This window comes from Grammomys surdaster, unplaced genomic scaffold (genome assembly GCF_004785775.1).
Source record: "Grammomys surdaster isolate TR1022 unplaced genomic scaffold, NIH_TR_1.0 243, whole genome shotgun sequence".
In the NCBI taxonomy this organism is placed as follows: Eukaryota; Metazoa; Chordata; class Mammalia; order Rodentia; family Muridae; genus Grammomys; species Grammomys surdaster.
In genome coordinates this window covers 8013249-8031400 of record NW_021604688.1, presented here as the reverse complement: position 1 = coordinate 8031400, position 18152 = coordinate 8013249, and positions in this window count along the sequence as shown.

Below are 18152 nucleotides of genomic sequence, written 5' to 3'. Positions count from 1 at the left end.
TTCTTTCTTTCTTTCTTTCTTTCCTTCCTTCCTTCCTTCTTTCTTTCCTTCTTCTTCTTCTTCTTCTTCTTCTTCTTCTTCTTCTTCTTCTTCTTCTTCTTCTTCTTCTTTTTGGTTTTTTCGAGACAGGGTTTCTCTGTGTAGTCCTGGCTGTCCTGGAACTCACTCGGTAGACCAGGCTGGCCTCGAACTCAGAAATCTGCCTGCCTCTGCCTCCCAAGTGCTGGGATTAAAGGTGTGTGCCACCACCACCTGGCTACACTTCTCTTTCTTAGGCTGGTTCCATACTCAGTTTGTAGCTTGACTATTTATATATTCCACAATTCTGGCATCTTCAGTATTCTGAGGTCTACAACACAATCCAGGCTTCACATTCACAAATTCACAAATGGCTTCTCTGATATCCCATACAGGGACACACTTGACACATTCCTGGCCTCAGAAGCTTTCCTTATCTTAAGAAGGAGATTCCCCATCACATTTCTTATATCCTTGCCTCTAAAGCCAGAACTATGTGGTCAAAGCTGACATGTTTATTTACTTGCTGGGCCTGGAACATGGGCCATAGTTCCGTTATACTTGCATCAGCTTTTAGTTGTTGATGGTTTTATCTGCTGCTTAAGAATCTTTTAACTTTTTTTTTTCACAAATTGGAAGCTCATCTGGTTGGGATCTTCCACTGATGTGACCAATTCTTTTAGTCCTTTTTAACATCAAGCTTTTCTATAAACATTTTATCTCCTTAAACACTGGACTTATGTCCACTACACTCCCTGGTGCTCATTTTCCCCTCATACTGTACATTTTATATTTCTCTTTGTCTATATTGCTAATTTTCATTATAGATCTGTTTAAGAGTGATTACTAATAACTAGATTTTAGAGTCAATACTAGGATCTCTTAAAATGTTTTCTGCCAATACCATTATCCATAATTTTTCTTTTTATTCCAGTGTAGGATTTTTTTAGGACAAGTATAAACAGCAGCCACACCTCTGGCTAAACTATCATATAAAGGATCTCTAAGCCATTAACTAATATTCATTTCCCTTTGAAATTCTTAGGATGCTCCCTCACAGTTCAATTCCCTCTCAGCAATGTCTTGCATGTTCCTACTAAGATGGCCTATTATTCATGCTTATAGCATTCAACTATTTTTTCTAGTCCAAAGCCCCCAAAATTTCCAAATTCCACCAGTAAACACATGATCCTCACTCATGGGTGTAAATAGAGAAGTGAGATGCAGAATATTGAGGTTAAAGGAAAAGGACAAGTGAAAGCTTGGACCAAAGGAGGAGAAGGTGGTAGAATATAGTTACATTTTCATTAAAATGAAAATATTTTTTTTAAAAGAAGTCGGTTTATCTTTTTAGTATTAGGCCTATGTCACCACTCCAAATACCAACTGGGTGCTTTGAAATTTAATTTTACTCTACTCAACTCAACTGAAGTCAATTGCATTCAGTTCTGACATTTTACTCATTGAAAATAGCATAAATTTCCCAAATAAAGGCTCCAGATTCTCAAGATTTGGCCTACATTCTTTGACAATTATAATCTTGATTTCTGTAATGCTCATCTAAATGAAACATGAGTTTTCATGATCCTCTTCATAGAACTAAATAATTTGCTAGGATATATTGGAATATTCAGAAAAAAACCATGATACTTACTAGTTACTGGATTATTGTAAAGAATAAAAGTCTATATAAAACATGTCATGCAGAGGAGGATGGAAAGTTTCCACATCCTCTCTAGCACTACCTTTCTCTACATAGCATCACTTTGCATCAGACCAGAAGATCCTGATCTATGTACTTGGGATGAACTCAATCATTAGACCTCCCAATTCCATGAAGATGGTGGAAGTGGGCAGCTATGCAAAGGAGTTTCAGAAGCATTCTAATGACATATTATGTTCTCCTGACAATCAACCTGCTTTCCTTTGGGGTTTCGGAAACTTTATTTTATTAACATAGATGTATATCTTACAGAAAGGGACGCATATGAGTGACAAACAAAATGTCTTCATCTTTCGTGAAGAAACTTTGGAAGGCAGGACAGCAATCAAATATTATAACACAAAATTCTCTTCCAGCTCCTATATCATAGGAGAAATAGCATATAATATACACTATCCAGGGAGAGGAGAGGGACAGGAAAGCACTGAATTTGTTGTATCTTTGGATTTTAGGTATGGTCATTGTCTCAAGCTAGAATTCAATGCACCAGAGAAAGTATCCCCAAGCAGATCAAAGAGATCTCAGCCCATGGACACTAGAAAACATAACAGGAAAGATATGAATGAATTCTATCAGGACAAAATTCTGTTTCCCTCAGTGTGCAAAGACTAGATGAATATATAATGGAGAAAAGCAACACAAAACTGCAAGAAAGTGAGTGTTGTTTTGGATGAGAGATTTTCACTCAGGTCTTCCAAGAAGTGGAAATGCCAACATCAAATGGAAAGTGGTAAATATTTGCTCTTTTTCATTTCCACAACAAAGAGGTCTTTGTAGGCATCATCACTCCATGCCAATGTGAGCAGAATAAAGAATTGGAAAGAATTAGCAAGACCAAGAGAAGAATTGGGTTTTGTCATTGTGAAGGGTAGAGGCATATTTAAGACAGGGTAATGTCAAGGAAAGCACCCAATATTGATCCAGAACGGACCTAAAGAACTTGCACCTGGTTGAAGTAGCCTTAGGAGAATGGGCTGAACTTTATGAAAATCAAGATATAACATCTTTGCTCTCCCTGCTTCCACAAGAGCTCCTGACTGCAAGTAAACTGAATAGATGAAAGCAGAAGGATAAATGCCATTTTAAGATTAAAATTTTAAGCTGTCTTGAGTTTTTAGTAGTGGGTCAGTTGGAAACATGCTTTCTGCACAAGAGGTCATTAAAGGCATAGGAAAAAGATTTAGCCAAATGGTGTTGTAACCAGTGGTATGAGTTTCTTTCCCATCCTACTTAATAATTTATAATTACCAGTAAACCAGTGATATATAACATATAGTTAACAAAAATCTGAAATCTTCTTGCTTATTTTACTATTTACTTGTATATTTTCTCCTCTCTTTCTCTAGATCATACATACCATTAAAATTCTAAAGAAAATAAGTAAATGTTACAGATATGGTGCATTAAACCAGCAAATCAACTGTGAAATATAAAAAAAGTAGATTATTTTTCCATCAATGTTTGCTATTTGATATTCAAATTTCCAGAAATCTCTTGACTACTGCTGTCCTAACTGCAATACTCATTTCCCTATTCAACCACTCAATAAATACTCACTCAACTTCACTCATACTGATAATCTGGAGATTCAGGAGTACTTATGAAACATGTTTTTCCCAATGAAACTGAAATCCAAGTTCAGTTGAAAAGGTGAATTTTACTGACCACAAGAGAAAAAGTTCTACATTATTAGAATGAAGCTTTACTTGCATATACAACAGGTTTTCTTATGATCGTAGCCTGCCTGGTCAAATACATGGTTACCCTAGAGTACATAATATATTTGTGGAAGTGAAAACTGTAGTACCTGTTAATTATACTGATTAGAGGAACAGAGGATACATAAGCAATATTTTGAGAATTATTAATGATGTTAGAGGGAGGGCATTGCTAGTAAAATCATTACATATTTCTTCGCTCCAATTTAGAAGAACCTAGAATGCATGAGGGGAAACTTTCACATAAACCAAAAAGCATAGACAAAAGAGCAGCCAGATTCACTATATCTGAGATGAATCCCGGGCTCAGGAAATTCACGCATATCTTCAGATTCAAAAAAGAAACATCTGAGGGAAGAGAATGAACACAGAGACAAGAAGCCAGGCAACTGTGGTAGCTCTTACATCTAGAGTTATTAGAAAGGTACATACACTATACTAGTCATAGTGTGTATTTGATTAACATTATTTTATAATTGTGTTGGGGTTCCTAAATGAGAGTAGTGATCCTCACTCAAACTTCCACAGCTGAGTGGCTTGAACTGAGTAGTATACTGAGCTATGGGGGGCACTTTTATTCCCTATGGCACAATCTAGAGAATTCATTTATATAAAATTATTACCTATGAGGTAAACAGTAGGGCCAGTACCTCCCTGTAGCTCATTGTATAATTGCTCTTGTTGTCCAACTATTGGGATGCACACAATGGGAATATCCTGAACTGAAAATGTTACCATGTTTCTGACACTCTGAAGAGAAACTGCTTGCCTGCTGATCAGTATTCTGTGTAGCACTCCTTTCTGAAAGTGCTGGATAATTTCTACTGCAGTTATAATTATAACATTTACTCATTTTTGGTGTAATTACTGATGCTTGCAGTAGCTCAACTTGAATGTTTCTAAATCATTTGAATATTAATTTAAAATATATTTCTGGTTATTCTTTATGTATTTTTAGCTGTGACTGTAGTTCTTTACTTTGTATAGAGAGGCGAAGAGATATCATTACTCGGAAGTTACCTCAGACCTTTGTCAACAAGAGCTGAAGTCACAGGGCATAGATCCTTTGTGGTTCAGCAGCCCACACAATGACTGTTGTGCAACAAATGCCAAATTTGTATGTGTTCTTCATTGTGGATTCTTGATTCATTGTGGATATTTTAAGACCTTTGCAAGATACTGAGAGGTGGGAGTGGTGGCAGTGTCTTATACAGTGATCAGCATTTGCATTGCTCTTTGATTCTGATAGAACACTTAAAGATTTGTAAGTTATTGAGAGACAAGACCACAGTTATATCCTTTTTACTCATAATAATCTGAACTTTAGTTTATGTTAACAATTTGTCTCTTAGTAAAGAAGAGTCTGCAGAGGAGGAATTTATCTTGTATTTGAAGTTTGTACTAACTAATTTCTTGTCAAATTGACACAAACTGGAGTCATTTGTGAAGAAGTAACCTCAACTGAGAAGATAGAACTATGGGATATTTTTTTAATTAATGACCAATATGGGAAGACCTAGCACATTGTGGGCAGTACTACTCTTGGGAAGGTGGCTCTCTGTTGTTGAAGAGAAAGCTAGGAAAGCTATAGAGAGCAAGCTAGTTAGCAATATTCCTCCATGGTTCTGCTTGAATTCCTACCTCCAAGTTTCTATTCTTACTTCCCTTCATAACAAAATATAAACTCCAATATGAAATACACCTCTTCCTTTTTTTCGTCATGGTCCTTTTTGTAGCAATAGAAACCTAAGAAGAACAAAGGTTGTAAAGTCAGTCTCAATCCTCATCAGCAGAGGAGAATTGAGGACTGAGCTTTTACCTCAAGTGGCTGATGATTTGATATGAGTAAAGAATGGAAGACGTATGACAAATCTAAACATAATTTGGGAATTGGAGAACAGCAGTATGTAGGACTGTGTACAGGAGCTGGGGTGATGCACTCCAATGAGGCAGGGCAGTAGCACATACTGAGGGCCTCCAGATTTCACTATGTGTTTCTCCTCATTGCAACCTTTAAGTGAGTCTTTAATCACCTGTGTCATAATCCAGTAATTCCATTACTTCTGTAAATTATCATAGAAAACTAAGTAGAATAAAGGAGAAATGGAAAGGCTTGATTTCCTTCTGTGGTTCAAAAGTATGTAATTTGAATAATCAATAATGATGTGTTAACCAGGCTGGAAGTAAGATTCACCCTTGTGCAACTGACACTTTGACTTGCATATTCTTTTTGAAATCCTTGGTGTTTTCTACATAGAATTAAATTGTTGTCTTGCCTCAGCCTCCCAAGTAGCCAGAACCATAGACATGTACCACAAAATTCAATGGAAATCTTTTAGTAATGCTCTTTTATTGAGAAAATGTTTATTGTCAGTGAAAACTAACTCTATTGGTAGTTACCAGTTCTAATGCTTATGTGCAAATATTTTGATCTTAGAAAACATTTCTTGAGAACACTAAAGTAAGTCTTCTTTGTTATCTTTCACTCATTTCCTAAACAACCTTATTTTCTTTGTGCTGCCTTTCCTTCTAACGAATGGAGAAGAGCTCACAATTCAGAAGGATGGACTGTAAATAATCCCAGGGAAGCATGAAGAGACAATCAATATAATTTTGATTCATGGAAATCTATCTTCAGTAAATGGTACATTGTGTGTATAATGAAAGAAGAAAACTACCTTCTGGATCTTCTAAGGAGAGTGTATGTTCTTATAATTCTGATGGTTCTATTTAAACTAAATTACCCATCTGTCCTTTCCTTTGGCATGGACATTCTTGGTGTTATATATGCTTAAGAAACACAGAGGCTTTTAGGTTTAGTAAGCAGGAGTTCAAATTAATATATTCCATCACCTTATCTTTTTATTACTTTTTTCTTTTGTTTTGTTCATGCTTATGTCTTGTGTATATGTACAACTGCATGTCTGCAGTTGTGTGCACCTGGGTACTTGTGCACCTACATATTGGTTCATGATGGAGCTGGCATCTTCCTTAGTCATTCTCCAAATCATTGTTTGAGTTAGGCCTCTCATTGATCCTGACCTTGAAATTTTCAGCTAGTCTAGTAAGACAGTTTGGTTCAGTCATCCAGCATTGTCTCCTAAGTGCCATGAAGACGAAAGGCCTCCACACCTGAATGCCTTTTATGATCTATCGGTTGAAATGACAACCCTAATAATTGCACAGGAAGTACTTTATTCAATGATACATCTCCATGGATCCTCTTTCTCCATATTAAAATATAATTTATATTTTGTTACAGTTGGATCTGTAGTTTTAAATCAGATGAAGCAGAAGACATCTCTGGACATCAAATTGCAACATATATTACTACCAATTAATGATGTATAAGAAAATTTTTCTTCTATAAATATCACAAATACACTCTAGATAACTTGATAATTAATTTGTGCAGTAGACAAACTAAAAGTTTCTACATCTTTCTAAGAAAAAAATTCTGATGTTTCTACTTAATTTTACCATACTGTTATTTAAAATTTTCTACTATAGATATGTAAAGGGTAAAATAAAATATCTAAAGACAATGAGTTTAATACAATTTACTACTTAGAAGTATTAAATGGCTCATATGATTAGCTTGTGTGAAATTGCAAAGTATTATTATTTCAATCATTACAAAACATAGAAAATAATTGGTATAATATTACTTTTATAAATGAGAGTTGGAAACATGGCAGTCTGGACTGCATGCTACACTGACAATTTGAGGCCAGCTTGAGCTACTGGAATTCTTATCTTAAAATCATCAAGAACAATGTAAAAAAGAAATGGATCCAGAAGTCAGATCAGAAAGGTAAATGAGAAGAGGTCTATGGAATGGCTAATGACAACAGAAAGTTAAGTTCAGCCAATAAGTTGTTTCTCCATTATCAAAGGAGTGATTTGCATTATTTTTGTGATAATTTGAGTACTAGTTAGTAAATGTTAAGAGTCTGCTAATTTGGCTGTATGTGTCATTACAGTGACCACAGGCACTTTATTCTGTTTTTAATGAAATTATTGCAGAAACTCAAAGAACATCACCCACCTTTGGCTGGATCTTCTTTCCACCAAAGTTCTCACTAGATAAAAGTACAACAGCACTATATTGACCATTTAGAGTTTGATTTAGTGACCAAGTATTTAAATGTCATTTTATATATAAAAGTAATCTGTAGTTAATCACTAGTAAGGGAGAAGTTGAATATATGACCAAATTCACTTGAATTCATTCTCCTGTGCCCTTCATACTGTAGGACATCTATAACCATGCCTTCTACACCATAATATACATAGACATCTATGTAGTCCACACTGAAGGCATCTACAACTTTTGTCTTTGGCACAAAAAGACACAAATTTGTCTTTCAAACTTTTGTACACTGACAAGCCTATATCTTATTCATTATAGGACACCCACAAATTCAGGCCTTTCACAGCCTTAAGATATCCACAAATCTATATCTTCTAAATTGTAAGAAACTCATAAACTTCATGCCTTTCACAGTATAGAAACAAACGTATGCCTTTTATGCTGTACTCACAAATCTATTCCATCTGTACTGGAAGACCACTGTAAACCCACCTTCTCCATACAATTGCATACCTAGAAACAAAGAGGAAAGAAATTCTAGTTCCTTAATCTTCAGCCAAATGACAAGCCAGTGCTACATATTCATGATTATGGAGTCATCATTTTTAAAGTACCTGGAAGAAATGCATTGTGCTTTGAATTTCAAGAGAGATGATTTGTGATTGTACGAATAGTTGCATGGGTTACAAGAGTTACAAAGTTTATCAGATAATCATTTTGTCTTAGTGACCCTATGTCATTGTGTATGAAAATTATTTCATTTGGTTCTTAAATTTGCTCTGCCTTTAAATTGAAACACTAAGAACATGAGATAATTGGGGGATATATGTCTGGTTTCATTGTTTTATGGAGTACAGACAAGCATACTTACTAGGTAGGCCTCAGAAGTAGAACGACATGAGCTGTTAAGATAGTTTAGAAGGTAAAAATTCTTGTTGTCAAGCAGATGGCTTGAGTTTAATCTCTTTGACACATGTTGTAAGAATAGAAGAATTTCCATCTAGCAACATGGCTGCTCTGGGAAGGGAATATATCCAAAGCCCTCTAGGATTACATATTCCACTGTAATGAACACACACATACACACGTACGCACACACACACACACACACACACACACACACACACACACTGAATTACAGTATTATCTGGCTAGAATACATGCACACCCTTGGTACACACCTTTAATCCCTAACAATGAAGATGAGTTAATTTGTTGAAGGAAGCAGACATGTTTGAAATTGACATCTAATTGAGGGACAGACAAAATGATGAATCACATAAACTTTTGACAGAATGAGTCAGTGATAGGATATGCCCAACTCTCAGGAGAACAGTAAAGGAAGGAGTGACTACTTAAGAGCACGGAGAGAGAAGGGCGTGATATGTAGTCTATGTGTGTGGAAGTTTTGCTGGGACAGTTTTACAGAGACAGGTTACAGAGAGCACTAGCTAAGTGCAGAAGAAGACAGAAAAAATTAGCCAAAGAATGAGAAGGAGCCAGATTATTTGAATATATTTCCAAAATTAATATGAGGCCAGGCAGAGCAATTCAGTCAGAAGACAAGAGAAGCCAAATTGAATCAGTCATCTTAGACGATCAGATTGCATGGAGCCTAGAAGGTTCCATACCTAGGCTGAGGAATAGTTAGAACAGAAAAGGAAATGCTCTGAGTTCAGCCCAAGCCATGTATGTATTCATGCACGTTGGGTATGTGTCTGATCTGTGGTAATAGAAGCAACATTTACAAAAGGAGAGACTCAAACTCTTGCATGTGACATGTGTCCTCCCCACAGAGGAGCCAAACCACATATGTTCAACATTCACAGAAATTAAATGCATTTAATTAAAAAATAGAACACATTGAAGTAGTCCTTTCTATTTCCTTACAAGGATTACCTGTAATTCTGTTGCTTTGAATGAAGCATAGTCAATAATGGTGTACTGTGGTCTATATTTCCCTGTCTTTTTCAAAAGCAGGAGCTCCATTATTTTTTTCTGAAATGTTCTTACATTTATCATTTCCTTGATGCAAATGTATGATTAGTCAAATCAACACTCAAGGTGAGTTCATAACACTGACTTACAGACACTTTATAGCATTTCCATGCCATTCTCAATCATTTTTTTTTGGGGGGTTGCACATTGAAATACTCACAATGATGCATAGACCTCTTTCTTGAGAGGTTACAATGCTGGGTGAAATAGGAGTACTTTCTGGTAATATATTGCTTGTCACACAGTGATTTCAAAGCACTTTGTTAACAAAGAAAGATTATTACCATCAATTTAATGGGACCCGAAACACATAAGTTAAATTACTTTTTCAAAGTTGAACAGAAAGTAAGTTACTACATTAGAAACATAATTCATGTGCTTGTCATTACTGTGTTAAATTCTATCCACTGGAACACCCTTCCTTTCAGGCTGTCTTCCATGTCACAATTTACTGCCCATTTGGAAGAGCTCAGCTCAAATGCAAGGATTTAAGAATTCAAGTTTATTTTGCAGCTTCCATTTATCCTCAGAAATTCATGGTGATGGAAAGTGGAAGTGGGTCATGGCAACAAGGATTATCCAAAGTGCCCTATACAAAGAGGAGATGTGGAAGCATTCTTTTCTTTTTTTTATTAGATATTTTTATTTGCATTTCAAATGTTATCCCCTTTCCCATTCCCCCCGAAGTCCCCTATCCTATGCCCCTTCCCTGTTTCTATGTGGGTGTTCCTCCACCCACCCATCCACTCCTGCCTCTCCTCCCTCAAATTCCCCTACACTGGGCATCCAGCCTTCACAGGACCAATGGCCTCTCCTCCCATTGACACACAACAAGGCCATCCTCTGCTACAGATGTGGCTGGAGCTGTGAATTGCTCCATGTGTACTCTTTGGTTGGTAGTTTAGTTATTCTTGAAATATATAGTGAAAAAGTTAAAAATGAAATGTAAGTGGGAAGAATAAGTGCTCATTCAATTACCTGTAATGACTTTTGCTATTATGTAATTTCATTACTGGATGAACACTGCCTGGGCCTGCTCCGTCAGTCAACAGGGTCTCCAGCGCAGGAGTGAGAATGTGCTTTCAATTCCTGCAGTGTCCTTCACTGTATCACGCTTACTGGAGCTCCAACGTTAAGGCACCACTATATCCAGCTCTGTTCTACTCCACGTTTGGTGGGCCACTATGTCCCAGACCTTTCTGCTGCTCCCGTCAGTGGGTCAGTGTTTAGCAAGAGAGAGAGTGGGGATGGAATGGAAAGAATGGAGACAAGACAGAGGGTCTGATCAAGTTTCTCTTTTTATTGAAAGGACATCCTGGGTATTTATACACTTTACCACGTGCCTTGCCCTAGTGGACAAGCAGTGGAACACAGGGAGCACTATGTCATGTGCCTTGCATCCTGGTTACCACGTGCACCTCGCAGCTGGGGGCACTAAATAAAGATGTTTATCAGAGTGTGCTCAGCTGTTGTAGGCTGTTGAAAACAAGTCTCTTCTCAGGGTATATGGCCTGACATGGCTGCAAAGATGATAGACACTTTCTGCTAGGAGTCGGCTCTCAACAGAACACTAGGATTATAATCTAGGAAATGTCTGTACCATTTATATTTGTTTACATAATGATCTTCTAAGTATTTATGTACATGTTATCATCTTTTAATGAGCAATATATGAGTAACATCAGCTGAATATTTTAATTTTCTTAAATTCATATACATGTATATATATCATGTACATATTATGTCATATAATATATTATACATATATATACACATATACATATACATATATATATATATATACTGTCATGTACATATTATGGACTATTATATGGGCCACTGTGATTAATATATTACAGTTATTAAGAAATTTAATATTTATATAAAATTATATATATATATTTTCAGTCTTTTATGTTTAACTTATACTATTTACATAGTTATGAAGAATATATAAAATATTGAATTGAGAAGGTATTTTCCCATTCTAATTAAGATGTGCTTGGATTGAATGGGGAGATAGAAGTATAATCTCAGCTTTTATGCAGTAGAGGTACTATGTTCATGATTTCAAAGGAAGCTTGGACTACATAGTAAGATCCTAAGTCAAAAAAATGCATATCCATTTCAGATGGTAAGAGTTTATAATTTATCCTGAGGTGAGTGCTAAGGTGCTCATCTAGCCTCTTATTTCTTGGGAATTGATCCCCTACAGTGAAAAAAATACCTGCTTAAAATGTAATATTTTCTTATACAGAGCATTAAGAATCAGGTAAGAGATTACTAACAAATTTACCCTACTTAGTTTTCAATGATAAACATGTTGACACTTCATCTAAAAAAAATCACTGACAATTTTAATGTAAAAAGTGACTAATTTTTATTTATGAAGCACACTGTCATTTTACATGCATTTTTCATATATTGTTCTTGTCTAAATTCCATTTATTATAGTTCATATGATCTTTTATCATTTTTATGAAACTTTTACTTTTTATTATTTCTTACATATTGAGATCATAATCTAATTACATAATTTCCAACTCACTTACCTGAAGCCCTTTAGTGAATGCTTCTTCATTCATTTTCTTTTTTTTTATACAAAAATAAAATTGAGTGTAAAGTTTAATGCAGTTTAGAAAATACAGGGATAGCATACATGCTGGTGTAACATATGCCAAAGTCAAGATACTGAGCATTTCTCCCGCAAAGCTTTTCTTTCCACAGTTTTCAGGTAATTGCAAATCCTGTTTTTATGCTAGAAAACCAGTGATTTATATCAACAGAAAAGAGATTTCTTTCTAGACTATTATATAAAAGAAAGCAAAACCTATACTCTTTTGAAACCAGCTGATTTGCATGACATGGAATTTTTGCAAATCATCTATGTTATTTGTGTCAGCTGTTTTTTGTTTGTTTGTTTTTCAGTGACTGCATAGGTTTGCATTGCCTAGACCACAGGATTCATGTTTAACTTGTATGGAGTAATGTCAGATTTATATCATAGTATTGGAGGAACAACTCTAACTGTTCCTCATTCAATTTCATATTCATGTCTCTTTGTTCTTTAATTGTTGTTATATATATATATGCATATATATTCCTAAATACATATTGTAACCCAAATAGAGTTGGAATTTATGAAAAAATGAGTTCGCTAGTGTAGTGATTCATATTTAAAGGACACATTAACCAAATCAATTATAATCATTCTTGGAGTTTTATATTTTTGTATACTTAATTAAATATTTTCACTGTACATATTTTGGGTTAGAGAAACAATTTTTTCTTTGTTTTTGTTTTGTTTGTTTGTTTCTTCTTTTTCAAATATCTCTGCTTTGCTATATTGTTCCTAAGTTTCATAAGTTTTGGAACTTGAAGTTATGTTTTCCCTTATTTCTCTACATGTTTCTACTACAGTTTAGCTCATGTCATTTGAAAAATTCAACTATGTACTTTTCCTTTGCATTTCATTGGTGAAATATTTCTTATGCCTATGCTTTCGAAATCTTTAATATGACCTGGATTTTCTTAATGATTTCATTTATTGTATGCATTGTTCAAAAAGTCTGGTTTTTCCTTTGTATATAGAAATAAATAACTTACATAATACATTCATTTTTAATTTGACTATGAATGTTAGGGCTTTATAGGTATTGTTTTTAGCACACATACATGTTTTATTATGAGATGTGTCTCATTATTGTTGTTTTTATGTTTGGACCATTACAAGTTGTAGAAAGATATTTTTCTCATTTAGGTCTTGAGAGTTGCCCTCTATGAGTAGCTTGTTTGTGTTGGTGACAAACAAGTTTTTTCATCAGTATGAACAACAAAAACAGTACTGTTAAACTGATATCACCACTCCATTCTCTTACATAATCTTCTTAGTTCTTATTCTAGAACAGACTCTTTGCACACTGACACTATCCATTCTGAACAATGAAAGTGTAGATTTGGTTCCTTGCATAAATATAACAAAATATATTAAAAGGAATAAGGAAAGATATTATCAAAGGCAGATAGCCTTACAAGATGCCAATGAATGTACCATCCCTGTTGGTTCAGACAATAATATGGGGTAGATGACAAAAATTAAAAATATGATCAAAAATTATTTACTTAATTTTCCTGTTTATATTGACATCCTGGATTTCTACCTCTTGTACAGGAGACACTGAAAGTACATATTCTATACTGTATCTTTCTTCATTTTTACCATCTATGTCATTTGCACACTTGCAGATGATTAGGACATGTTTTGATATAGCAAAAAAATTTTCTCACATAGAAGTTTCAATTCTACGCTGCTACTTTCATAGCTTGTACTTACAGGCATCATTGAGTTATGAGTAGTATTTGTTCATGTACTTAATATTAAAAATGGTTTTGATAATTTATTGTGAAAAAACTCAACAATCTGTCTTTACTTTGCCACTCAATAGTTTACCTTGCTGACACAGCTGAATGCCTCTTCACTGGCTCACTGTATACAAGTTATTCACATATCAGTTTTCCTTGTAAGGCTCTTGATCTACCTATATTAAATACTTATATATAAAGTGCAATTGCCCCTGAAATATCTCCTGCACATTCAATAGATATATAGTTCCTTTTGTTCCAACCAATGTGAAATGCATAATTACTCAGTTTTCTGCTTCGTACTTCTCTTTTTAGTTGGCGTCTTCTCAAGCATTCAGTAAATACCATTTTCTGTCCCTAACCAGTTGTTTTTCTCAGTGCTTTCTCTACTTCTGCTTTACTGTGTTTTTCCTTCTCACTTTTCTCCATAGATTTTCCTTCCTTGGTATTCATTTTCACTGGGCTCTCATTTCTGCAACTTGGCCCTGCATTTTCTTTGGTTTATCTTTCTATCTTTCTTTCTTGTGCTGTAGTTTCCTCTTCACAACACTTCCTTCTGCCTGGCCAAAGCCTTGGTTCTCTGCATCATCCTCTGTGTTTTCTCTGAAGTCGTGGTTGCTTCATGTAATTAAACAATTAATGTACAAAATTAATGAGGGTAATTTGATTTTTACACATATATACCCTTAATGGCTATATTTTCTGATAATTTCTCCCATCTTTCATTTGATAATGTAGCTGTTGATTGCTATGCTTATTCATTTTTAATGTTATATTTAAATTAAAGTGGTTCTCTCTCACTTTTGAACTATCAATTACAAATAGTTTCCATGGAAAAGGATGAAGAGGAAAAAGTTGCCACAATGCATTTCTTTATGGATGTTTCTATACACGAATGCTGGGTTTATAGTTTCTTGAAATTGCATTTGCTCTGCCTCACATAAGTGTTTATCTTCTGAGATCCACATTAAATTCAAGTACAGCATGATAGGGACATGATATTCCTGCTCACTTCCATGTTATTGGACAAAGCATTTCTGTCTCTCAACTATGAGATTCATTTCTTGTGGTCTTAGTGGATCTCAGTAGCAATGCTCTGTGCAGCACAATTCTAGTAATATCTAAGGCAAATATTCGACATTTGGAGCCATTATGAGCTTATATGTACTCTAGTGTCTTTCCAAGCTCTGTCTTCTCTGTCTCCTACAGTTGAGTCATCTTCAGCCTAGTCCTCCACTGGCCCACGTGTACACAATTATTTCCTTCCATAGGATTTTGTATACTTCTAAGCAAATGTAGCAGATAAGGATGATATTTGCCACTTTTGAATGTTCTTGTCCCACTTTTGAATGTTCTTGTCTGTTCTTGTGGTGCTGAATGTTACAGGAGAATAAATAGTAGCATTAAAAATACATCCAACCTCCTTCCTAAGAGGCTTTCTACTTAAGAAGTAATTTTCATATATAATGTAAAATTGAACATGTGATTACATTATTTACACACTCATGCTATGTGAGTGACTGCATGCCAAACACAGCTCAGATGTGCCTGACACGTGTCTTCTGGATGCTAATGAAACTGAAGATTTGTGCCATAGTGGCCCTACGGTGGTGTTTTTAGAGACTAAATATAGTAGAATGTATTTTTCTCTTCAGTTTTTACTGGTAAGAATCTCTTACTTAAATAATCTCTTACATACATAGTTATGTTTTCCAAAAGGTAAGAATTGTAAAGGAAGAAAAGGCACAATACTTTTAAATTGAGAATTCTAAACCCAAAAAAATCTTATGATAGACTCAACAGAAGTAATTAACTTATTTGTGCTGTGTTGTTTTGTATCAATGTGAATTTATTTTTGGCTAAAGTTAAACATCCTATAAAAAGCAAAGCAGAAGTATCAATTTATACCAAAAATTTGAATATAAAGACATTCTGAGTATCTTTGTTGTTATCTTACAAAAGTCATATGAAATTATTGGACAATAAACATTCCCCAATTCCTTAATATTTCCAAGGCAAAGAATGGGCTTGATTCTTGAAAAAAAAAAGTTGTCAGAGTAATGAACAGACACTCAGTTTCTTGTAAAGCTTGTTCAAAATAAAGTTGTGCCAAATTCATAAGATAAAACTAAAACATAGCAAACATGCTGGAAGCATCACAGAGTTTATTGGTACAATTTCAAACAAATGAAGGGCTTACCATAGACGATAATGTATTATTAGGAATAATATATTTATTATACAAACACACCTCTTACAAGAAAATGTTAGTATTAATATAGTGATCTGATAAATGTAAACCAGAATAGAAGTAGATGTGTACTTCCAGGATGAATTACTAACGTGGAGGGAAAACAGGAATTGTCTCTTTTTACATAGAAGATAGAAATGTGAATGATTATTTTATATCTCACTTTGACTTACTTTTGGTCATCATATGAAAGAAAATCATGGAAATTCCACACATTAAAACAATCTGACATATAGACAACTTTCCTGACCAGCAGACATGGTTGAAGCTCTTAAACACCAGTCTCAGTTTGTCCCCCTTGAAAAGAAGTAAAACTGGAGACATGATGGCCATGAGGACCAGCCTCATGAGAAAACCCTGAGGCCATGTAGATGTCCAGGTGGTGCTGTTGCTGAGGGCTATGTCTGCGTCCATGGTTCTAATGTAGCCAGAGTCAGTGGGACCCTGTTACCACTGAAAGCTATAAGGATGTCCATGGTCTGTACAGTAGCCTAAAGCCATGTTGATGTCCAAGGCCATGCTGAGCTGGCTCTGCCACTCACACTCTAAGGGAAGAAATCACCTAAGGTATGGGAAACTCGGAGAGATGGCCCTGACCCTCAACTGTCCAGCCAGAGATGTACCTTCAGTGGCAAAGACACAGGAGAGCTGGCAGGCCTACCAACTCAGCAACCACTGAGGCCCAGGTTCAGGACATTGAGTTGGCTTACCCCAACATCTTTCTCATCTATGAGCTGTTGGAGCATTTGAAAGGGTCCAGTCTTACTGATTCATAGCCATAGAATCCTCATGACTGGGGACAACAAGAGTCCACATGAAGGTGTCAATGAGGGTCCAGTATTGATGGTACAGTAGAAGCCAGAGATCATGAGCTACACTGACGATTCACTGAAATGAACATCTCCAATTAACTTCATTTTAGCACAAAGTATGCTGTATGACACGCCACAACTTCCAATGCCTCTATGAGGCATGGATATGTGATGGAGAGGCTAGTAACACAGAAGAGAGAGTTGGTCCATGTACAGAGGCTGCTGGTTGTAGAAGAGCAGTTTGCTGTTCAGAGAAGTTGAGGAGATGGTTTTGATTTTTTCTTTTCTAAATTTTATTTTTAATTTTTTTATTTTCTATGTTGGCAAGGGAGATTATAAGGTTGGAAGGCAGAGTAGAGGGACTGGGAAATCAGTGGGATTGGGTACATGATATGATATTACCAAAGATTCAATTAAAAATCTATGTTAAAAATTTGACATATTATGAGAACAAAACATGATTTGTATGTAATTTTATTTAATGGTGAAATGATTAACATTTACACATAAAGTTGCATAAACTCTGAACCACATATACATAAGAACATAAACAGAACTGGCAGAAACACTGCCTCACATTGCTGGTGACATGGAATATATGAAGTGCTACTGGCTACCTCTGTCCTCCTTTTCATCCAATATTGAAATCCTGGTTCAGAATTACAGAAGGACACTGGATGCTTTTAAATATCAAAAAGTAAATATTAATTTTTCTGACGTCTTGTTGCTAGGAAGAAGAGGAGGTGGTCCATGTCTGGAACTATCAGCAAAATGTGAGTACGGATGTGAGTAACATCTCCATCCTTATGTATCTTCCTTGTCTTCAGATTTCAATGTTGTATAATTCCTAGATAAACAAAGTGGATTTTGATCAATGCAGAGTTGTGCTTTGGAAATGGGTGGACAGGAACATACGTTTCAACACACACATGAGTCTCAAAATCTATTTTCAGAGAAAAGGCACACTTCAGAAATTGTCATCTGAAGTTCAGTAGAGGTTCTTTTGCCTAATTGTTTGTGAGCTGAGAACCTGTAGTTTCTGTGAAGTATCACTCTTTGATGTTTGTGAGGAAAGTGGCTTAAAGTGTTGGAAAGCATGAAGCAACAGATATCATGTCCTACGAAGACCTGTGTTCATACAATGGAGTCCATATTTTGTGAAAAACAAGTAGAAATA